General features: G+C 40.2%; 1 protein-coding gene across 2 annotated transcripts in view; it reads left to right on the top strand.

Moving 5' to 3' along the window:
* Positions 1 to 25,366, top strand: part of zbtb20 (zinc finger and BTB domain containing 20) — a 53,268-nt gene that overhangs the window by 4,193 nt on the left and 23,709 nt on the right. For both annotated transcript variants that reach the window (XM_035771796.2, XM_035771797.2), the window contains exon 3: positions 25,172 to 25,357. The gene's annotated coding sequence lies outside the window, so the exon portion shown is untranslated. The remainder of the gene's footprint in view (positions 1 to 25,171; positions 25,358 to 25,366) is intronic.

Here is a 25,366-nt window from a genome sequence, read left to right as displayed (position 1 = left end):
GTTAATTCCATAATCAAGCAATGGGTTGCAAATCTTGTTTAGAAATGTATTTGTTAATGGATTACAAAGCCAGAGGAAAAATGTATTTGCAGTTTAGTATGACTTTCTCTCCACTTTTGCTCAATCACATAGAAAGGATTCAGTCTCTCAGTTTTCATAGTTCCAACTTAGAACTGATGTTCAATCAAAGCTGCCTCCTTGCAGAGAGTGTTCTGCAGGGTTAGCAAGCCCAGCTGTCAGCTCTCTGGCAACTGGTCACTCAAATATTGACATATTGAGATATTTGTAAATGGAGGACCCACTCTTATAGTGCCTCCCCTCCGCAGAACGCTGGGGCCCTCCCCTTCTCTTCAGCACAGCAAGCCTTTAAACTGAAGACATAGAAAACCCTCAATTAGCTAAACAACAGCCGTGTTGTTCTCATTGGCTGAGTAAATCAGTAAATGTGAAACTGAGGCTCCCCGACATATTATGTAATGATATTTCAGCATTAGGCTATAATCAACTAAGAAACGTATAATCGTGTGTAATCTGGGGCACGGATGACAATATTGGTCATTTTTTTGAAAGCCCATTATAGGCCTTTCAGGAGCACGCTGTGAGATGTCATGCTGGAAATAGCTCATTTTAGTCCTGAAATATATCCTGACAATTTGAAGATGTGTAAAATTCAGTAACAAGTTTACATTACCATATTATGTCCTCTTAAAGATACTTCAAAAATATAATTGTATTTGTCACATGCGACGGAATACAACTGGTGAGGACTTTACAGTGAAATGCTTGATTACGAGCCCTTCCCAACAATGCAGAGTTTTAAAAAGAAAATACTAACACAAGAAGAATAAAATAAAATACACGGGAATGGAGCAAAATTCAGGGAGTACCAGATCAATATGGATCTATATACAGGGAGTACCAGATCAATGTAGAGCTATATACAGGGAGTACCAGATCAATGTGGAGCTATATACAGGGAGTACCAGATCAATATGGATCTATATACAGGGAGTACCAGATCAATGTAGAGCTATATACAGGGAGTACCAGATCAATGTGGAGCTATATACAGGGAGTACCAGATCAATGTGTAGCTATATACAGGGAGTACCAGATCAATATGGATCTATATACAGGGAGTACCAGATCAATGTAGAGCTATATACAGGGAGTACCAGATCAATGTAGAGCTATATACAGGGAGTACCAGATCAATATGGAGCTATATACAGGGAGTACCAGATCAATATGGATCTATATACAGGGAGTACCAGATCAATGTAGAGCTATATACAGGGAGTACCAGATCAATTTGTAGCTATATACAGGGAGTACCAGATCAATATGGATCTATATACAGGGAGTACCAGATCAATGTAGAGCTATATACAGGGAGTACCAGATCAATGTAGATCTATATACAGGGAGTACCAGATCAATGTGGAGCTATATACAGGGAGTACCAGATCAATGTGTAGCTATATACAGGGAGTACCAGATCAATATGGATCTATATACAGGGAGTACCAGATCAATGTAGAGCTATATACAGGGAGTACCAGATCAATGTAGAGCTATATACAGGGAGTACCAGATCAATATGGAGCTATATACAGGGAGTACCAGATCAATATGGATCTATATACAGGGAGTACCAGATCAATGTAGAGCTATATACAGGGAGTACCAGATCAATGTGGAGCTATATACAGGGAGTACCAGATCAATATGGAGCTATATACAGGGAGTACCAGATCAATATGGATCTATATACAGGGAGTACCAGATCAATGTAGAGCTATATACAGGGAGTACCAGATCAATGTAGAGCTATATACAGGGAGTACCAGATCAATATGGAGCTATATACAGGGAGTACCAGATCAATATGGATCTATATACAGGGAGTACCAGATCAATGTAGAGCTATATACAGGGAGTACCAGATCAATGTAGAGCTATATACAGGGAGTACCAGATCAATGTGGAGCTATATACAGGGAGTACCAGATCAATATGGAGCTATATACAGGGAGTACCAGATCAATATGGATCTATATACAGGGAGTACCAGATCAATGTGGAGCTATATACAGGGAGTACCAGATCAATATGGATCTATATACAGGGAGTACCAGATCAATGTAGAGCTATATACAGGGAGTACCAGATCAATGTGGAGCTATATACAGGGAGTACCAGATCAATATGGAGCTATATACAGGGAGTACCAGATCAATATGGATCTATATACAGGGAGTACCAGATCAATGTAGAGCTATATACAGGGAGTACCAGATCAATGTGGAGCTATATACAGGGAGTACCAGATCAATATGGATCTATATACATGGAGTACCAGATCAATGTAGAGCTATATACAGGGAGTACCAGATCAATATGGAGCTATATACAGGGAGTACCAGATCAATATGGATCTATATACAGGGAGTACCAGATCAATGTAGAGCTATATACAGGGAGTACCAGATCAATATGGATCTATATATAGGGAGTACCAGATCAATATGGATCTATATACAGGGAGTACCAGATCAATGTAGAGCTATATACAGGGAGTACCATATCAATGTGGAGCTATATACAGGGAGTACCAGATCAATATGGATCTATATACAGGGAGTACCAGATCAATGTAGAGCTATATACAGGGAGTACCAGATCAATATGGATCTATATACAGGGAGTACCAGATCAACGTAGAGCTATATACAGGGAGTACCAGATCAATATGGAGCTATATACAGGGAGTACCAGATCAATATGGATCTATATACAGGGAGTACCAGATCAATGTGGAGCTATATACAGGAGTACCAGACCAATATGGAGCTATATACAGGAGTACCAGATCAATATGGATCTTTATACAGGGAGTACCAGATCAATGTAGAGCTATATACAGGAGTACCAGATCAATATGGAGCTATATACAGGAGTACCAGATCAATATGGATCTATATACAGGAGTACCAGATCAATGTGGAGCTATATACAGGGAGTACCAGATCAATATGGATCTATATACAGGAGTACCAGATCAATGTAGAGCTATATACAGGGAGTACCAGATCAATGTGGAGCTATATACAGGGAGTACCAGATCAATATGGAGCTATATACAGGGAGTACCAGATCAATATGGATCTATATACAGGAGTACCAGATCAATGTGGAGCTATATACAGGAGTACCAGATCAATGTGGAGCTATGTACAGGGAGTACCAGATCAATATGGATCTATATACAGGAGTACCAGATCAATGTAGAGCTATATACAGGGAGTACCAGATCAATGTAGAGCTATATACAGGGAGTACCATATCAATATGGAGCTATATACAGGGAGTACCAGATCAATATGGATCTATATACAGGAGTACCAGATCAATGTAGAGCTATATACAGGGAGTACCAGATCAATATGGATCTATATACAGGAGTACCAGATCAACGTAGAGCTATATACAGGGAGTACCAGATCAATATGGAGCTATATACAGGGAGTACCAGATAAATATGGATCTATATACAGGGAGTACCAGATCATTGTAGAGCTATATACAGGAGTACCAGACCAATATGGAGCTATATACAGGGAGTACCAGATCAATATGGATCTTTATACAGGGAGTACCAGATCAATGTAGAGCTATATACAGGGAGTACCAGATCAATATGGATCTATATACAGGAGTACCAGATCAATATGGATCTATATACAGGGAGTACCAGATCAATGTAGAGCTATATACAGGGAGTACCAGATCAATATGGAGCTATATACAGGGAGTACCAGATCAATATGGTTCTATATACAGGGAGTACCAGATCAATGTGTAGCTATATACAGGGAGTACCAGATCAATATGGAGCTATATACAGGGAGTACCAGATCAATATGGAGCTATATACAGGAGTACCAGATCAATGTGTAGCTATATACAGGGAGTACCAGTACCAGATCAATATGGAGCTATATACAGGAGTACCAGATCAATGTGTAGCTATACACAGGGACTACCAGATCAATATGGAGCTATATACAGGAGTACCAGTACCAGATCAATATGGAGCTTTATACAGGGAGTACCAGATCAATGTGTAGCTTTATACAGGGAGTACCAGATCAATATGGAGCTATATACAGGGAGTACCAGTACCAGATCAATATGGAGCCTTATACAGGGAGTACCAGTACCAGATCAATATGGAGCTATATATAGGGAGTACCAGATCAATGTGGAGCTATATACAGGGAGTACCAGATCAATGTGGAGCTATATACAGGGAGTACCAGTACCAGATCAATATGGAGCTATAGACAAGGAGTACCAGATCAATATGTAGCTAAATACAGGGAGTACCAGATCAATGTGTAGCTTTATACAGGGAGTACCAGATCAATGTGTAGCTATATACAGGGACTACCAGATCAATATGGAGCTATATACAGGGAGTACCAGTACCAGATCAATATGGAGCTATATATAGGGAGTACCAGATCAATGTGGAGCTATATACAGGGAGTACCAGATCAATGTGGAGCTATATACAGGGAGTACCAGATCAATGTGGAGCTATATACAGGAGTACCAGTACCAGATCAATATGGAGCTATATATAGGGAGTACCAGATCAATGTGGAGCTATATACAGGAGTACCAGTACGAGATCAATATGGAGCTATATACAGGGAGTACCAGTACCAGATCAATGTGGAGCTATATACAGGGAGTACCAGATCAATGTGTAGCTATATACAGGGAGTACCAGTACCAGATCAATATGGAGATATAGACAAGGAGTACCAGATCAATATGTAGCTAAATACAGGAGTACCAGATCAATGTGTAGCTTTATACAGGGAGTACCAGATCAATGTGTAGCTATATACAGGGAGTACCAGATCAATATGGAGCTATATACAGGGAGTACCAGTACCAGATCAATATGGAGCTTTATACAGGGAGTACCAGTACCAGATCAATATGGAGCTATATATAGGAGTACCAGATCAATGTGGAGCTATATACAGGAGTACCAGATCAATGTGGAGCTATATACAGGGTGTACCAGATCAATATGGAGCTATATATAGGGAGTACCAGATCAATGTGGAGCTATATACAGGGAGTACCAGTACCAGATCAATATGGAACTATATACATGGAGTACCAGTACCAGATCAATGTAGAGCTATATACAGGGAGTACCAGATCAATATGGATCTTTATACAGGGAGTACCAGATCAATGTAGAGCTATATACAGGGAGTACCAGATCAATATGGATCTATATATAGGGAGTACCAGATCAATATGGATCTATATACAGGGAGTACCAGATCAATGTAGAGCTATATACAGGGAGTACCAGATCAATATGGAGCTATATACAGGGAGTACCAGATCAATATGGTTCTATATACAGGGAGTACCAGATCAATGTGTAGCTATATACAGGGAGTACCAGATCAATGTAGAGCTATATACAGGGAGTACCAGATCAATATGGAGCTATATACAGGGAGTACCAGATCAATATGGATCTATATACAGGGAGTACCAGATCAATGTAGAGCTATATACAGGGAGTACCAGATCAATATGGAGCTATATACAGGGAGTACCAGATCAATATGGATCTATATACAGGGAGTACCAGATCAATGTAGAGCTATATACAGGGAGTACCAGATCAATGTGGAGCTATGTACAGGGAGTACCAGATCAATATGGATCTATATACAGGGAGTACCAGATCAATGTAGAGCTATATACAGGGAGTACCAGATCAATGTAGAGCTATATACAGGGAGTACCAGATCAATGTAGAGCTATATACAGGGAGTACCAGATCAATGTAGAGCTATATACAGGGAGTACCAGATCAATGTGGAGTTATATACAGGTCAGTGTGCAGAGGTACGAGGTATTTGAGGTAGATATGTACATGCGTTCAGGGTAAAGTGACTAAGCATCAGGATAGATAATAATAAGAGTCAAATAAAGAACAGAGTAGCAGCCCTTTGGAATATGAACATGTAAAGAGTAGCCTTTACCTAAAGTTCAAGCAGAGGAGGAAAAGTGAGCTTAAAATATTTTATTCACTAGTAATTGTCTGAGCATATACTCTATGAAATGATTTAATCTTAATAGTGCTATTTTCCCTAAATTGTGTGACACAGATCTCTCACAGGCCTTGCCTACATGCAGAAACGTTGGGTGACACAGATTTCTCTCACAGGCCTTGCCTACATGCAGAAACGTTGGGTGACACAGATTTCTCTCACAGGCCTTGCCTACATGCAGAAACGTTGTGTGACACAGATCTCTCTCACAGGCCCAGCCTACATGCAGAAATGTTGGGTGACACAGATTTCTCTCACAGGCCTAGCCTACATGCAGAAATGTTGGGTGACACAGATTTCTCTCACAGGCCTAGCCTACATGCAGAAATGTTGGGTGACACAGATTTCTCTCACAGGCCTAGCCTACATGCAGAAACGTTGTGTGACACAGATTTCTCTCACAGGCCTAGCCTACATGCAGAAATGTTGTGTGACACAGATTTCTCTCACAGGCCTAGCCTACATGCAGAAATGTTGGGTGACACAGATTTCTCTCACAGGCCTAGCCTACATGCAGAAACGTTAGGTGACACAGATTTCTCTCACAGGCCTAGCCTACATGCAGAAATGTTGTGTGACACAGATTTCTCTCACAGGCCTTGTCTACATGCAGAAATGTTGTGTGACACAGATTTCTCTCACAGGCCTTGCCTACATGCAGAAACGTTGGGTGACACAGATTTCTCTCACAGGCCTAGCCTACATGCAGAAACGTTGGGTGACACAGATTTCTCTCACAGGCCTAGCCTACATGCAGAAACGTTGGGTGACACAGATTTCTCTCACAGGCCTTGCCTACATGCAGAAACGTTGGGTGACACAGATTTCTCTCACAGGCCTTGCCTACATGCAGAAATGTTGGGTGACACAGATTTCTCTCACAGGCCTAGCCTACATGCAGAAATGTTGTGTGACACAGATTTCTCTCACAGGCCTTGCCTACATGCAGAAATGTTGGGTGACACAGATTTCTCTCACAGGCCTAGCCTACATGCAGAAATGTTGTGTGACACAGATTTCTCTCACAGGCCTAGCCTACATGCAGAAACATTGTGTGACACAGATTTCTCTCACAGGCCTTGCCTACATGCAGAAATGTTGTGTGACACAGATTTCTCTCACAGGCCTAGCCTACATGCAGAAATGTTGTGTGACACAGATTTCTCTCACAGGCCTTGCCTACATGCAGAAATGTTGTGTGACACAGATTTCTCTCACAGGCCTAGCCTACATGCAGAAATGTTGGGTGACACAGATTTCTCTCACAGGCCTAGCCTACATGCAGAAACGTTGTGTGACACAGATTTCTCTCACAGGCCTAGCCTACATGCAGAAACGTTGTGTGACACAGATTTCTCTCACAGGCCTAGCCTACATGCAGAAACGTTGTGTGACACAGATTTCTCTCACAGGCCTAGCCTACATGCAGAAACGTTGTGTGACACAGATTTCTCTCACAGGCCTAGCCTACATGCAGAAACGTTGGGTGACACAGATTTCTCTCACAGGCCTAGCCTACATGCAGAAACGTTGTGTGACACAGATTTCTCTCACAGGCCTAGCCTACATGCAGAAACGTTGTGTGACACAGATTTCTCTCACAGGCCTAGCCTACATGCAGAAACGTTGGGTGACACAGATTTCTCTCACAGGCCTAGCCTACATGCAGAAACGTTTCTCTCACAGGCCTTGCCTACATGCAGAAACGTTGGTGACACAGATTTCTCTCACAGGCCTAGCCTACATGCAGAAACGTTGGGTGACACAGATTTCTCTCACAGGCCTAGCCTACATGCAGAAACGTTGTGTGACACAGATTTCTCTCACAGGCCTTGCCTACATGCAGAAACGTTGGGTGACACAGATTTCTCTCACAGGCCTAGCCTCACAGGCCTACATGCAGAAACGTTGTGTGACACAGATTTCTCTCACAGGCCTTGCGTTGGGTGACACAGATTTCTCTCACATGCCTAGAAACGTTGTGTGACACAGATTTCTCTCACAGGCCTTGCCTACATGCAGAAACGTTGGGTGACACAGATTTCTCTCACAGGCCTAGCCTACATGCAGAAACGTTGGGTGACACAGATTTCTCTCCTACAGGCCTAGCCTACATGCAGAAACGTTTCTCTCACAGGCCTAGGGTGACACAGATTTCTCTCACAGGCCTAGCCTACATGCAGAAACGTTGGGTGACACAGATTTCTCTCACAGGCCTAGCCTACATGCAGAAACGTTGGGTGACACAGATTTCTCTCACAGGCCTAGCCTACATGCAGAAACGTTGGGTGACACAGATTTCTCTCACAGGCCTAGCCTACATGCAGAAATATTGCCTCACTCCGCTACATAGAAGTTGGTAGACGTGTATTTTGGCTGTTGATATGATTTGTAATTATTTTAACATTTCTAGTTTTGTATTTGTGGTTTAAAACTTTTGTGCTTAGCATATTGTAGTGTCATTGCCATTAGCAACCATTATTTGACTACTGCCAAGGACATATGCCTAGTAGGCCAAGGAGGTAATAAGCGTGTGTCTACGTCATGTGAAAGTGTTGGAAAGAAAGTTGAGGGGTATGTGCCTTCCAGTGCTAAGTGTACTACAACCACTGCTATGGGAGTTCCTCTATTCTCACAGGAAGAAGAGTTGTTAACACATGTTACTGATGGAATATGTGGAATAGGGTAAAACCACAACACTATTTGATCACTAGGCTTGATCATTTATTTGACAAAACTATTAAACGTCACAATAGTGACAAGCTTGTAAACTACCAAACTCTGGTAATTGACTGGTTAGTTGGCGTTCAAGCTATCAGAGAAGATTGCCGGCTGCTGTTAACATTCTTACCCTGTGACAGTCACTTAGGAGTCTAATCCTGACTTGAGAAATGGTCATATAACTCAAATAATACTTGAGATAGCAAAACCCAACTGGTTTATCAAGTATAGGTGAGACTTTGTTGAAAGGATTTCAGTTAGGCAATATTCTAGTTTATTTATTTGCCAGTACTCTGTCAATCAGTTTTCTGTGCCAGATCTAAGGTGACTGCTTCTTAAAATGTACAGTGAATCGGCTTGATCTTTAGATAGATAGGGTGAATTCAACCAAACCCACACTGCAGCCAAGCCGCACTATGGAAAATAACATTTCCTTTTTTATGTCATGTGATTTTTTAGATAATATTTGAGTAAAAAAAAAAAATAATAAAAAAAACATTATTATTCAAACCATGCATTTTCTCAGCACTCCCCCCCACATACCACAGTGGGGGTGTTATAGGATTGGCAAACATAGCACTAACACTTGTTAAAATATTTAGTGAACTTTAAGGTTGATTGTCATTTCTCTCATGTGAAGATCTAAGGACTTTGTAACGTACAGCCGTTCATTGTTTCAGAATCTATTTTTAGCCTGTACGGTAGTGTCTCTGTACTTTCTTTGTGTGCTTGAATTCCTTAAACATGTATTTTATTTGGGCTAAAGACAGGGGCATGTAAATACTTCTCCGTCTTACTCTTTAAACATACACGAGGGCTCAGGCATTTCACCGATGCCAAAAATGTATCTTGGTTTCTAATAGGGAAATTGTATGTTTGCCAAAGTGCATGTGTGTCCTTAGCTAACCCTTCTACCCATATGGTTTTCTACAATTCATGGTTAGATCACTGTGCATTCAAAAGGGAAAGTATCTGGAGATGGTTTAAGAAAATAAATCAAATAGAGACTCTTCTGTATCTTTTTGTGGATAATGCCAGAGTAAGTTTATATTCTGTTTGTTTACACCTAGGCCGCCTGAAAAGGCTTTTAGGCCCCATGCTAGTGAAAAACACTCTTAGCATAGTGGCCAAAATTGTATGACGGACAAGCCTACAGCTCATTAAAAAAGGCACAGTGACACTGGTGTGCAGTGGAAAAACCTGAGACGTATTATCTACACAATGGCTTTTGTGTTATAAAGCCAGAGTTGACCCACAGAAGTCAAGGCTATTAGGACTTTCCACACCTCATCGTTACTTTATTATTAATAGGGTAGCAATTAGTTTTTGGGGAAATAGCCGACAGTCATATCTTTAGATGTTTTGTTTTACCCATGAAAACAGTTAAACCTGCTATTATTATGAAATCCTTTTTGTTTATGCACAAACAAATCTCTCTTTTCCTAATGAGTATCCACTGAAGAAACAGACGGTCTCTGATTTTTCCATTATTGTTCTTTACGAACACTTCCTGCATGAAATGGATCACGATTATCAAATTATACGGATCATAGACACTTTATAGAAGCTTGCTTCCCAGTATTATTTTTAGGAAGGTGTGCTGACTGATTCAGACAATTTAACATCTAGGTAGCTAACATTTTAGGGAGCTTTTGACAATTGTGCTTTCTTGTAAGGGTAAGGGAGAACAGGGAACAATGGGGATATGGCCTAACGATCCAGACACACTGTTATTTTTCTTTCAATTGAAACATGTTTGTTTCTAAGAATTTCAGGTCTCTACTTGCCTTTACATGTTGCATCAACTTGCATGTCAAGCACAGTAAAAGTAGCTTGTCTTACGTGTTTAATCTCTTATCGATTGTTATGCTGTGTGGGATAATACATGGCAGTATGTTCATGCAAGCTATGGTGGCCTGCTGTAGGACATTTTACACTGAAAGGGACAATTACATTTAGCCCAAGGAAATATTTGGCATAATGACATATACAGTTCCTTCAGAAAGTACTCACACCACTTGACTGTTTCCACATCTTGTTGTGTTACAGCCTGAATTTAAAATGTATTACATTTAGATGTTTTGTCTCTAGTCTACACACAATAGTACATAATGTCAAAGTGGAATGAAGTTTTTTGATTATTATTATTTTTTAAACAATTTAATAACAAATGAAAAGCTGAAATGTATTGAGTCAATAAGTATTCAACCCCTTTGTTATGGCAAGCCTTAATAAGTTCAGGAGTAAACATTTTGATTATTGTGATTTTGCTATCCATTGTAAATGTTTGTGGTCTTATGTAGCCAAATTGTATATATGATATCATATGTTATCCATTCGTGCTTTTTACATGTTCTATTTATATCTGTAAATTAACCAATGAAATCAAGCCACACACAGCCATGATTAAAGACACCTGTGTGTCCTTTGAAACGATATAAACAAGTGACCCACAGTGTTTGTCATTATACCCTGATGAAAACAGCTCGTCTGTTGAAACATTAGTTATTAGGTTATTACATTTTTGAATCTGAGCTCCTCGAGTGTGTGCCTCTCCTTTTCTTTTTCAGGTGTTCTACTCCGCTAGCCAGCACCTCGCCTAAACAGGTGTTCTACTCCGCTAGCCAGCACCTCGCCTAAACAGGTGTTCTACTCCGCTAGCCAGCACCTCGCCTAAACAGGTGTTCTACTCCGCTAGCCAGCACCTCGCCTAAACAGGTGTTCTACTCCGCTAGCCAGCACCTCGCCTAAACAGGTGTTCTACTCCGCTAGCCAGCACCTCGCCTAAACAGGTGTTCTACTCCGCTAGCCAGCACCTCACCTAAACAGGTGTTCTACTCCGCTAGCCAGCACCTCGCCTAAACAGGTGTTCTACTCCGCTAGCCAGCACCTCGCCTAAACAGGTGTTCTACTCCGCTAGCCAGCACCTCGCCTAAACAGGTGTTCTACTCCGCTAGCCAGCACCTCGCCTAAACAGGTGTTCTACTCCGCTAGCCAGCACCTTGCCTAAACAGGTGTTCTACTCCGCTAGCCAGCACCTCGCCTAAACAGGTGTTCTACTCCGCTAGCCAGCACCTCGCCTAAACAGGTGTGCGTTTCTTTTGCCTCCAGTAAAAATGTGCTTAACATGTCATGTAATAAGTTCAATCGACTCACTCTGTGCAATAATAGTTTTGAACATGATTTTTGAATGACTACCTCATCTCTGTATCCCACACATACAATTGTCTGTAAGGTCCCTCAGTCAAACAGTGAGGCATTTTCCAATGCCTCACAAAGAAGGGGGCCTATTGGTAGATGGGTAAAAATAAACAAAAGCTGACATTGAATATCACTTTGAGTATGGTGATTTTTTTTAGTATACTTTGGATGGTGTATCAATACACTCAGTCACTACAAAGATACAGGCGTCCTTCCTAACTCATTTGCCGGTGAGGAAGGAAACCGCTCAGGGATTTCACTATGAGGCCCATGGTGACTTTAAAACGGTTACATAGTTTTAATGGCTGTGATATGGTAAAACTGGGGATGGATCAACAACATTGTACTTACTCCACAATACTAACCTAAATGACAGAGTGAATAGATGTAAGGCTGTAACACAACAAAATGTGGAATAAGGTGAGGGGTATGAATACTTTCTGAAGGTGCAGGACATGTGGCTTGTCAAGGTTTTATTTGTTCACTGACTATTTGTGTCTGCAACAGCCTTACACATTATCCAGTGGTTGTGCAAATGATAGTTATTTGCCTACCTAGACTAAATCACACTCAAATGTATTGTCATTAAATGTATTGATTTAAGAAATACAGTACATTTTACATGTCGTCTTGTGAAGATGATAGCAGCTAGGCTTGAACTATTTTAGAATTTGGTTGTTGCGCTTTTCTTGACAGTTTCTGTTGATCAACGACAAAATATTTGTGTTCACAATTAGCCTATATAAAATAATTTCAACTTTATTTTACCAGGTTTGTCAAATTTGTCTTATTTAGGGACCTTTTAAGAGTCCCTCTGTCATTATAAATTGGTTTATGGTTTAATGGATTAGTAAACTTTTAGTACAACACTGTAGTCATCACAGATTATACAGTATGTTTGTCTCTTGATAGTTCACCCTTGCTATTAACCTAAATCACGTTGCTATTTTCTGAAACAAGCAATGAGCTTCTGGCTCGGGGCTTCATTGTTGTGAAATAGCTGGCTTTCTTAACAAGTTACCCTTACAACACAGTTATTAATCTATGGGTCATGTTTATAAAGACCGTATATTTTCAGATTGTCTGTATACATCTACCCATTCTGGACTAACAGAAAACAATACCTTTGTTTCCTGAATGACACATACTTTATAAGTGTATGTTTGTGTATGTGTGTGTTTTTACATTTTCTCTATCTCTGATGCAATGTGTAATTGGGACTAAACTTATGTAGATCGTTACAGAAGCTGCATGAGAAACTGGCCAGCAGGCCATTGGCACCAAAGTAAGGTGAGATTTCATCTGAAAGCATAACAATTATAGAGAGGTCAAAGGTTATGAGAGCTAACAAGATACAGTGACACTGTAGGGTAGATACAACATACCCGTCTTCAGAAGTCTATGTTGTGTATGGCTTTGGAGTGTGGTATGGTGTAAAGCAATGACATTGCTCTTTGAATGTAAAATCTATGATAGTTTTTTCAGATTCCTCATTACATCCTATAGTACAAGTGATTACTGTTCCTCTTGAATATATATGTCCCCCCCCCCTCCAAATGTAGCAGTTGCTATGGACACCTGACATGCCTAAATAATAAGACTCTATTTGTGCAACTATCTGCTTCTGACTTAAAGTATTTTAAAGACTGTCCATGAATGGCCAAATGCTTCCTCTTCTGAATGACTTTGTGAAACACCAAACCCAATAAAGTTAGCATATTGAAAGGCAACCAATCATGGGATTCAAACAACATCCTGATATTGACTGTTTTTTTACTAGTACTGTATGTAGTAAGACTACTGCAAGATTAACTTGGTCAATGGTTTGAGAATAATTCATGGTTGAGCCTCAACTTTGTTTTGAGTTCCGATCTTAATTATTGTTAAGAACATTTGAGTATCATGTAGTAGCCTAAACCTAACGATGTTACATTGAACAGGGGGAATGGAATAATAGAAATATGCTGCAATCGAAATAAGGCCAATCTCATGAACCAAAAAAAATGTCCTTCCTTATTTTGAAAGGCACGACTGCCACTGAGCTACCTCTATTTGAAGTATTTGAAAACATTTTCAAATAACTTTCTATAAATAGCCAAAATGGTTTTCAAATACTTATTTCCAAATACTTATTTCAAATACCCCTAGAAGCAAACCAACCAGGGTTCAAATGCATGTAGTATTTAAATATTTATATTTGAAAATACACTTGTCTGTGTATTTGAGTATTTTCAAATATGCCAATACTTTCCAAGTGTATCTACAAATACAATCCAATATTCAACTACTTGTATTTTCAAAGAAGAAACAACAAAATACTTATACCAAATTTGCAAATAAATTCATAAAAAATTCTACAATGCGATTTTCCGGATTTTTTCTCTCTCATTTTGTCTGTAATAGTTGAAGTGTACCTATGATGAAAATTACAGGCCTCTCTCATCTTTTTACGTGGGTGAACTTGCACAATTGGTGGCTGACTAAATACTTTTTTGCCCCACTGTAGATGCTCATTCTGGTCGAAATCCGACCTAATCTATGTGCTTTTAAAGTAATAGTTTACTAAAATAGCCTATCTGTGTCACGTAATCATTTGAGCATTTTCAATATTTTCGACAAGTTCTGTACCTTTATCTTGTTTTTCTTGCAAACAGCCAACATTTGCATTGGTCATTGTTGGAAAAAAACAGCAAAATCAGCTATTATGTACTAAATTTGAGCAAATGAACCATACAGTAATGGTGGATTGGAGACTGTAATTACGGAAAATAATTCAGCAATACAGACTTATCCACTTCAGGGTGTAATTTAAAGTTATTAAGTTATTCTTAAGACTTCATTGTGTTGAAGTACTTTTGAAGTTTGAATGCTTTTGGATCAATGAGATTGACAATAACAGCGAGTTAGCTAGCTAGCTGAGTTTGGTTAATGAATTAGCTATCTTATCATGAAACGTCACGACTTGTAAACTAGGGGCACAAAGATGATACCAGATTCTTCCACTTGTATTTCCGACTTGAAAGCTCACGTGAACAGTTTTTCAACGTTAGACTGATAACCCGAAAATTCCGATGCACATGAATGCAGCAATATATCCATCGCAAATAAGAGCATTCAAATGAAATGTACAGCAGGCCTGTTCACATACCTCATGTAGTAGCAGCTTGGTCTCGTAATCTTTGTGCTGGGAATTAGTCCAGAGGTGGAAAAAGTAACCAATTGTCCTACTTGAGTAAAAGTAAATCTACCTTAATAGAAAGTGAAAGTCACCCAGTAAAATACCACTTGAGTAAAACTCTAAACGTATTTGGTTTTAAATATACTTAAGTATCAAAAGTAAATGTAATTGCCAAAATATACTTGTGTCAAAAGTAAAAGTATAAATAATTTCAAATTCCTTGTATTAAACAAACCAGGCGGCATCCTTTTATTTTTAATTGACAGATAGCCGGGAGCGCGCTCCAACAATCAGACATCATTTACAGATAGCCGGGGGCGCGCTCCAACAATCAGACATAATTTACAGATAGCCGGGGGCGCGCTCCAACAATCAGACATAATTTACAGATAGCCGGGGGCGCGCTCCAACAATCAGACATCATTTACAGATAGCCGGGGCGCGCTCCAACAAATCAGACATCATTTACAGATAGCCGGGGCGCGCTCCAACAATCAGACATCATTTACAGATAGCCGGGGGCGCTCCAACAATCAGACATAATTTACAGATAGCCAGGGGCGCGCTCAACAATCAGACATCATTTACAGATAGCCAGGGGCGCGCTCCAACAATCAGACATAATTTACAGATAGCCAGGGGCGCGCTCCAACAATCAGACATCATTTACAGAATCAGACATCATTTACAGATAGCCGGGGGCGCGCTCCAACAATCAGACATCATTTACAGATAGCCGGGGGCGCGCTCCAACAATCAGACATCATTTACAGATAGCCGGGGGCGCGCTCCAACAATCAGACATCATTTACAGATAGCCAGGGGCGCGCTCCAACAATCAGACATCATTTACAGATAGCCAGGGGCGCGCTCCAACAATCAGACATCATTTACAGATAGCCGGGCCGCGCTCCAACAATCAGACATCATTTACAGATAGCCGGGGGCGCGCTCCAACAATCAGACATCATTTACAGATAGCCGGGGGCGCGCTCCAACAATCAGACATCATTTACAGATAGCCGGGGGCGCGCTCCAACAATCAGACATCATTTACAAACAAAGCTTGTGTTTAGTGAGTCCACCAGATCAGAGGCAGTAGGGATGACCAGGGATGTTCTCTTGATATGTGTGTGAATTAGACCATTTTCTTGTCCTTCTAACTATTCAAAATGTAACAAGTTCTTGTGAGTGTCAGGTAAAATTAGTGGAGTAAAAAGTACATATTTTTCTTTAGGAATGTGGTGAAGTAATAGTTGTCAAAAATATAAATAGTAAAGTACAGATACCCCCAAAAACTACTTAAGTATAACTTTCAAGTATTTTTACTTAAGTACTTTACACCACTGAATTAGTCCTATTCAATAGTGGTGTTGGCATGTGAAGGAACAAGTTGATCAAGAAGAACGCTTACGTCCACTTTGTGCTTGAGTAGCAAGTCACATTGGGCTCCCTAGTGGCACAGCGGTCTAACGCACTGCATCTCAGTGCTAGAGGCGTCACTACAGACCCTGGTTCAGTTCCAGGCTGTATCACAATTGGCTCAGCATCGTCCGGGTTAGGGTTTGGCGGGGGAGGATTTGTTCTTAACTGACTTGCCTAGTTAAATAAAAAACGTTGGCTACACTGCCCCCTGGTGGAACATTAAGTGTTGACATCACTACTGAAGTCTTTTAATATGGCCATTCAAAAAACTACTCTTTACCTTTGTTATCTCATGTGTTATCTCACTGTGTCCATGTGGTGATCAGGAGATAAGTTTCTCATTATCTCAAAAATATATTTTGTTTCAACGGCCTTTAAAGACTTACGTACGTTAAACATTTTGGGATGCACATTTATTAACACAAACATGCAACCAAGCGGGTTGGGCTCTTGTGTGGCTACGTCGAAAACACTCATTACTAAGACGCTGGATTGTTAGCATTTCCCATAGGAAAACATGTCACACTTAGCCGCTATGCTAATACTAGCCGGGCATGTACAATTCTACCGGATAGCTACGAAAGTGCCATAGACAAAGAAGAACAGCTTTAGCTAAGATCTGCATTATGTGCATGGGGGTTTTCCCCACTCTGAACATTGGTATCCATGCACCTGTCAGTATCTCGGTTGAATACTTATTCAATACTTATTGACTCATGACTTTCAGCTTTTAATTTGTAGAAATTTCGAGGAACATAATTCCACTTTGACATTATGGGGGTTTGTGTGTAGGCCAGTGACAACAAACACATCTAAACGTAATCCATTTTAAATTCAGATTGTAACACAATAAAATGTGGAAAAGAACGAGGGTTGTGAATAATTTCTGAAAGCACTGTATGTCACAACCAAATGGGACCTTTAATTTAAGGCAACATCTCTTCTAATGTATGTTATAGATTGATGCATAATGTAACTTCTCAGTAGTGCTTTTATTTCTGAGTTCCTAATCTAACATTTTGTTGTAATTTTAGTCAGTCATATCAACAGCCCCACCCTGCCTTCGTTTGGTAATCTGAGGGATGGACCAGGGACATGTAACCACTGTGGCATTCATAGATATGGATGCATGGATTGACAGTGCTAATGATGATTTTTAAACAATCTTTGAAGCTATACATTGTTTTCAAAGACTCAAATTACCAAAGAACATTAACAATGGAGTAAGATGACCTTAGATTAGAACATTACCTAACCCTCAGGGGTCGTGCGGGGGCAATCATTACCTAACCCTCTTTTTGTTGGGGGCGGGGGCGGCAATCATCTCATTTATCATTTATGAAATCATCCTCATGTTTTGAGTGGTGGTATTGCTTTGACTTAAATGGCCTGTAGTATTGGCACGTACTGTACCAATCACTATACCTTTATAAACATGCCAATTGTGTATGTTTCAACTTCGTTTTGGCCAACACGTTATTAAAATTAGAAACATTTGTAAGGAATGTTAGGCTACAGAGCACATCACGACAATGTGGCCTTATTTGGGGGGTATTTTTATATATTTGAAGCTGTGTGTAGGTGTTTTGTTAATGTTGTTTGATGGATTTTCTGACATCAGAGTTCATATGCAGACCAAAGGTTAATCAATTAAAACCTGAGACTGAGTTGTTGTTTTCCAGTATGGGTGCATTGAGTGTATTATCAGGTCATTTTCATGTTTATAGTTAATAACACAAGGGCTTGATTTTAAACCACTCAACTGTAATAAGAGATGTAGTACTGTATATTGCTCATTAATTTAATTACCCAACAGAATGTTGTTGGGAGAAAACTGAACATTCAATTGCCAATAATTTATTCAGATCAGAGTGGCATTTGCAGTATTGTTCAGATGTGGTATACAAATTGGTGCAATGATGTGCAATGTAGCTCCCTGCGGTGAATGAATAGATGTAGACCTATGTGTATTTTGTTATTCAAGTTATTCAAATCATTTTGGAATGTATGTGACATTATAGAGAGGCTGTGATGAAACAGTGAGCCTGCTGCTACTGGGTTTGACCTCTGTCAAACTGTACCTCAGCAACAATACTGGAACAGAAGAAAAAGAATAAATCTAAATCACACTTGCTACTCTTACGATATTTGTGACTATAATTGTTTCATCTGGTGTGAAAAAGTTTTTTGGGGCAATTTCGTCAGTGTTCAAATACTTACCCTACTATTCATAAGTGTTGAAAGCTGACCCATTTTTTAATGCTTCATTTTTGGCAGTAGAAATAACAATCGTGATGAAATGATGGTTGAAGCAGATTGTTTTGACAGATTTGATAGATGTCCTTTTACGTTACAGTTATTGATAGTATTCATGTGCCACAACAAAAAGTAGCAAAACACTGCATGCTGCGTTAATGTCTGTTTTCTGTTAACACTAAATAGAATCAGAATAGGCCAGAATATCCTTCTGAATGGTACAGTATGCACAAAACAATACACATCACAGATTATTCATCGCCCAAGGAAACAAATGGGTTGGTTCATTTCCATTAAAATCCCTCTGTAGGCTCACATGTATCAAGGAGAAAATATATGCTTGTGGTGTGTATTGTAAGTCACATTTGCATATTCAAGATGTATATTATTCACATGGCTAACATCGTCTCCTTTCACAAACCCGCCTCTCATCTCTGTCCTCAACCCCAACCCGCACCCCCACCTCCTTTTCATTTTCCCCCTAGATTAAACTGATTTCCAAATTTGGCGCAGTATTCTTCATGAGGTTGCCAACTAATTAAGGCAGGCTAGGCAGCTCTGATTAACCTGAAGTCAGACTGGTGATGCTGCTCTCTTCCCTTCTCTCCTCCTTTTTTTTCTCCTGTGGTCTTTGTTGTGGCAGCAGGGCATGGCACTGGCAGTCTGGAGCATTGTGTCTGATTTCTAGCAGACGAACTGACCTCTGGGGACTTATTGACAGCTAACTCTACAGAGAGGGACACAGTGCAGTGCAGGGAGAGAGAGAGCGAGCGAGATAAAGAGAAAGGGAGAGCTGTGGAAAGGCTTGGGGAAGATCAATATCAGACACATAAATGCATTATAATAGTATAGTTTGATTCCCTCTGAACAGGGATGAAAATACAAAATTATACAGATTTGGCAGAGGCATAAGTAGTGGAAGAAAATGGCTGCCTCCAAAAAGGATCTAATTAATTTTGAAGGATCATCATCAGCCCCTTTCGTCCAAGGCAGGGGAGGGAGGAGGGAGACCCCTGGACTGATTAGCATTCACTGCAGGTAGGAGCTGGCTGCTGCTCACCCACTGTGTCACAGCTAAAATGGAATCACTGTTGTGAGTGGCAGTCTGGGCAGCAGAAGTCTGCTTTCCTTAGTCTGCTCCTTTGTGCCCCTATTCACCTCACTTCAACGCTCAGGCAGGTGGATTTACATGTCTAGATTGCAACTGAGACCAGGGAGGAAGTAAATATGCTTGTGTTGTCTAAAACTGGCCCTGTAGAGGCCTTTGTCATCAGATCACCATAGAATGACACTAACCTGACGTTAACACACTATTAAACCTGCATTCACTGGCTTTTGTAAACTAGTGAAATTTCCCTCTTGATTTCAGCACTTTGTGACACTTAAAAAAAAAGAACTAGAAAAAGGCCCCTTAATGTTCTTTCTATTATTTTCCTCAAGTTAAAAGTGAGTGAGGGAGTGAGGGACTGCATACTGTGCGTGTATGTGTGTGCGTGATGAATGGTACAGCTCTATGATGTTCTTTATTATAGAATGTACAATTGTACTTGAATTCAAATTCTATAGGAATAGGTCTGACATTTAGTTGCTCAGTGTTGGGCAATGGGCATACTGTGTAGGCAGTGTATGCACATAGAGGTTAACCAGTGACTACGGTCCTGGCAAGTGTGCTGACACATTCAACTTTATCAGGGGTCCGCAAGGGTAGCTGCTGGGATCTTATTGTGATTATATGGATTATTAGGGGTCAGAAGACAATTTAGGGTGTTGCGTTGGTTTGTTCCAGCTGTTGCCACGCAACACTCAAAATCTTTTCAGTTGCATAGCAATTAGGGGTGTGAACGTTTAAACGTTTAAATGGAGTTGGGATCCTTAACGTTAAGAAAAAATCCCTAACCGAAAAACAATGTTTTTTCGCCCACATAATTCAAATCACAGTGCAGTTATCACAAAACATGATTTTCCATGCTATAGCCTAACTAGACTATATGTCTGTAAAGGCCTGGGGAAAGTTGTGTCATTTAAATAAAACCAGAGAGGAAAAGGAAAACTTTAAGCTACTTTGGTGAATTTGCCAGGCATGCAATACAATTAAGATATTGCGAGATGCAGATTACCAAGACATATGCACACGGTTCTGTCTGCCCCTCCTCTCTCTCCCTCATGCTGGCCAGCCTGCTCTTTCTTTTCGTGAATGACACTAGTGTGTGTTCAGTCTTCGGTCTGTTGCGTGTAGAAAATCCTAGCTTAGGCTATTCATGAACTGATACAGTATATTCGGACCAGTCTAGCGAGCACTGTGTAGGCTACTCTTCGTTGCAGAGTGGGTGGGGGTGTTTTTGTCTCATAATATGAAATTACAGTAGGCTACCGGTATACTGTAGCCTGTATCAATTACCCTTTTCAGATATAATGGTATGTGGCCCCTTGAAAGCACCCCGGCTACAGCATGTTTACTTGCCTGTTAGGGCAGGAAATACTACGGCTTCATAAACGCTGACACAAAACCTTCTCTGGAGACATGAACGGCCTTTTACTTGTCTGTAAAGTAACGCCGCTTCTGAAGCGGGACTAACTTTCATCACTAAGCAACCAGACCTGTCAATCCTAGCCTGCCTGCTGCCTGAGCACAGACCACTCTTTCCTAAAAAAGTATTTTAAAGTTACCATAATTTACCATTAAAAAAAAACATAAACAACACAGCTGAACATCAATCAGCAAAGTGTGTTGTTGTCAGGGAAACAATAGAACATTATATGCCAGGTCAGAATTCTACTGTCTGAAAAGATACAGATGCTTCTGATGCTGCACTTTTTGAAATTGTCTTAAAAGTGATCAATTATTGACATGCTACTGTAGCAGTGTTCTATGTCTGTAAAGGGTTGTGGTAGATATAACTTCATTGCCCGGCCCTAGTGGTCTTACATACGTAATAGGACCATTATTCTGCATTGTGAATTGACATGGAATTGTATGTTTTTTTCTTCTGGTTTAAAAAACAAAAACAATGCAAAAATTGCAGTTTAAACATTAAGAAAAATGGTCCACTTGTCACATCCCTAATAGCCATGGCTTCAGACGTATTTCTTAGCATCATTGGAAGGTGTTTTGCAAAGTCCCTATATATTAAAATAATTTGGCTGGTGGCGTAGTTGGTGAGGCTAACCAAGGCTTGTTTCTGTTGAGCTGTTTGACCTAAAACCACAGCAGTGGCTCGTTATGGAAACATGGTGCCATTTTGTCCAATATGGAAAACAAACAGCAACACATGCTTATAGCTATATTTACTGTGCCTCAAACTATAATTTGATAAAACAATAGAGAAACAAACATTATTCATGGCGGGGAACACAACTATTGGCATAGAGGGGACGCTGTATGTCAATCTTCTGTGGTGTAACCACAGGCATTTGGTTGTTAGGAAACAGGTTGAAGAGGTCCACATTTCTTTATTTTATCTTTATTTTAACAGGGAGTCCCATTGAAACTAAGAATCTCTTTCGCAATGGAGCACTGCATATATCCAGGTAGAACCCTTTTCGTTCCAGGTAGAACCCACATGGGTTCCATGTACTGTATAATCCTTTCCACAAAGGGTTCTACATGGAGCCTGAAAGGTTTATCATATGTGGACAGCAGAAGAAACGTTTTGGAACCCTGGTTGTACGTTACATTGTGTTTTCTTAGTTTATGATATTTTGTTTTTCCAAAGGTTGTATCTGACTGCTTCTGTGCATCTACAGATGTAGGATCTTAATTTGATCACCCTGTTGCAGGATAACTGTCCTATCAACCCCCCACAAAAATCTCCAATCATTATGATCCACATAATAATTCATATTTCCTGTTGCAGCTGTATTATTTTCCTGCTGTAGCCAACTGGCTCAAATTAAGATCCTACATCTATACAAAGCAGTGTTTAATTACATTAATCTGGCTGGTCTGCCAGAGGCATAGGCCTACTAATACAATGGAAAGTATGCAAGGATAAATAAAGCCCTTTTTAGAAAAATAAATATCTATGCTCAGAGCAGACTGGGAAAGATAACCAAAAGCAGAGAATACATCTGATGAATAGATAAAGGACATAAAGCATTAATGGAGACAGTTCAGTATTCATTAACGTCACATGCTATGTCTTGTTTGTCTGTTGCAGTCATTACCTTTTGATTAGTCGCTCTTAAAGTTAATACAAGTTGTTTTACTTGATGCCAGTACATTTTCCCAGAGTCAAATATTTGAAAGGTTCCTTGGAATGATTAAAATGGTTGTTGGTTACCCCCTCTACTAATGTTTACAGTTTAATCAAGCTTAGTGCTTTAACCAAGGAATAGTCGCTTCAGTAACAGCTAATGGGGATCAGAATAAAATACCAAATACATGATATTCCTACAGTATAGTGTATGATCATATTCATGAAGATCATCCAGTAAATAGATTGCAATATATGAAAGACACATGGCAAGAAAAGGGAAGACAAAAAAAAATAGGAACGGTTCAAAGCAAATATGGGTATTTATCCTTTAGGAAACTTCATGATATAATCAGGTTTATTTGAATTTGATATATGGAAATTTCCTCCATTTTGTGAACAGTTGTGAGGACCTACAGTACAAACCTGAGGATGCTCACATCATCTACAGTTGGCCTTTTACAGTTTATGGCCATGCACACATATGTATGGCTTAGAGTCTGTAAACCTGAAAATCACACCCTGGGTGTCGTTAAATGCCTTTTTGTGTTTCTTCAAGAATGCCTTGTGTTACAGTATTTCTCAGTTGACTGTTACTGATCGTAATGTCTTACTATGGTGCTCCATACTAACCCCATGTTGTCTATTTTAGTTTCGATATACAGTACCAGTCAAAAGTTTGGACACACCTACTCATTCCAGGGTTTTTCTTTATTTTTACTATTTTCTACATATTTTCTACATTTTAGAATAATAGTGAAGACATCAAAACTATGAAATAACACATATGGAATCATGTAGTAACCAAAATTGTGTTAAACAAATCAAAATATATTTTATAATACATTAGACTACAGACCCGGGTTCGATCCCAGGCTGTGTCGCAGCCTTCCGCGACCGGAAGACCCATGGGGTGGCACACAATTGGCCCAGTTGGCCCAGAGGGTTTGGCCGGCATGTCCTTGTCCCATCATGCTCTAGCGACTCCTTGTGGCGGGCCGGGCGAATGCATGCTGACTTCGGACGCCAGTAGTGCGGTGTTTCCTCCGACACATTGATGCGACTTGCTTCCGGGTTAAGCGAGCAGTGTGTCAAGAAGCAGTGCGGCTTGGCAGCGTCGTGTTTCGGAGGACACATGGCTCTCGACCTTCGCCTCTCCTGAGTCCGTACGGGAGTTGCAGCGATGGGACCAAACTGTAACTACCAATTGGATATTGCGAAATTGGGTAGAAAAAGGAGTAAAAATAAATAAATAAATAAACATTTGAAATCACATTCAGTACTGCTTTGGCACACACATATATACACACACATATATACACACACACACACACACACACACACACACACACACACACACACACACACACACACACACACACACACACACACACACACACACACACACACACACACTGTTGCAGTCCTTTGTATTGGAGAACAATCCTTTCGCCCTTGTTGCAACCTTTTATTCAAATAAATCAAGCTCCTGAGTCCTCTCTAGGCCCTCTCTAGGCCCTCTCTAGGCCCTCTCTAGGTCCTCTCTAGGCCCTCTCTAGGCCCTCTAGGCCCTCTCAAGGCATGTTGTAGAATTTTCTGGTCTCTCACAATGCTTTTCTGATAAATCTATGAGATCTTGAACAAATGTATATAGCCTTTGACCTTTGTACTTTTATTCAGAATGGGAAAATATGATACAGTATAAGGAGTATAATATCTTTGTGGGTAAATCAGACTGGAATGTGGAAGGATCTCCTTTGTAGGGTGTGGTTCACTGACCAGTAGTTTAGATAACGACTGAAAAGAGATTTGGCCCTGTGACCATATGATTTCTAACCTTGACATATAATTGGCGGTCAAGTGTCCACTAGAGTAAACTGCCTTAAATTGGTCTAGAAGGTTCACTCACTCTTTACCTTGGAAAGTATAACACATCCAGATTGCATTGCTCACTTCATTATCTATGTATGAAGGTTAGACACCTACACATTTCTTTCTCAGTATGAACATGTTGATTTATGAATTTTCTCTTTTTCCCCCAGGGTGGTATTGAAGAGACCACTGTGGCCCTGTGGCAGAGCGACCTATGATAGTGGCAGCAGAGAGGACTGAAGGGACAGCCTAGGACTGGTCTTTCCATAACCACCTTCACCAGCAACCTGTAGCAGTGTGCCCTGTGCCTCATCACCAGCCTCACACACATCTTCCCAACAAAGAGTCATCTGACTGTGAGTATA

The sequence above is a fragment of the Oncorhynchus keta genome, chromosome 6 (assembly GCF_023373465.1).
Source record: "Oncorhynchus keta strain PuntledgeMale-10-30-2019 chromosome 6, Oket_V2, whole genome shotgun sequence".
Classification (NCBI taxonomy): domain Eukaryota; kingdom Metazoa; phylum Chordata; class Actinopteri; order Salmoniformes; family Salmonidae; genus Oncorhynchus; species Oncorhynchus keta.
Note: the sequence above shows the minus strand (reverse complement) of the source record. Positions and strands in the feature narration are given on the sequence as shown.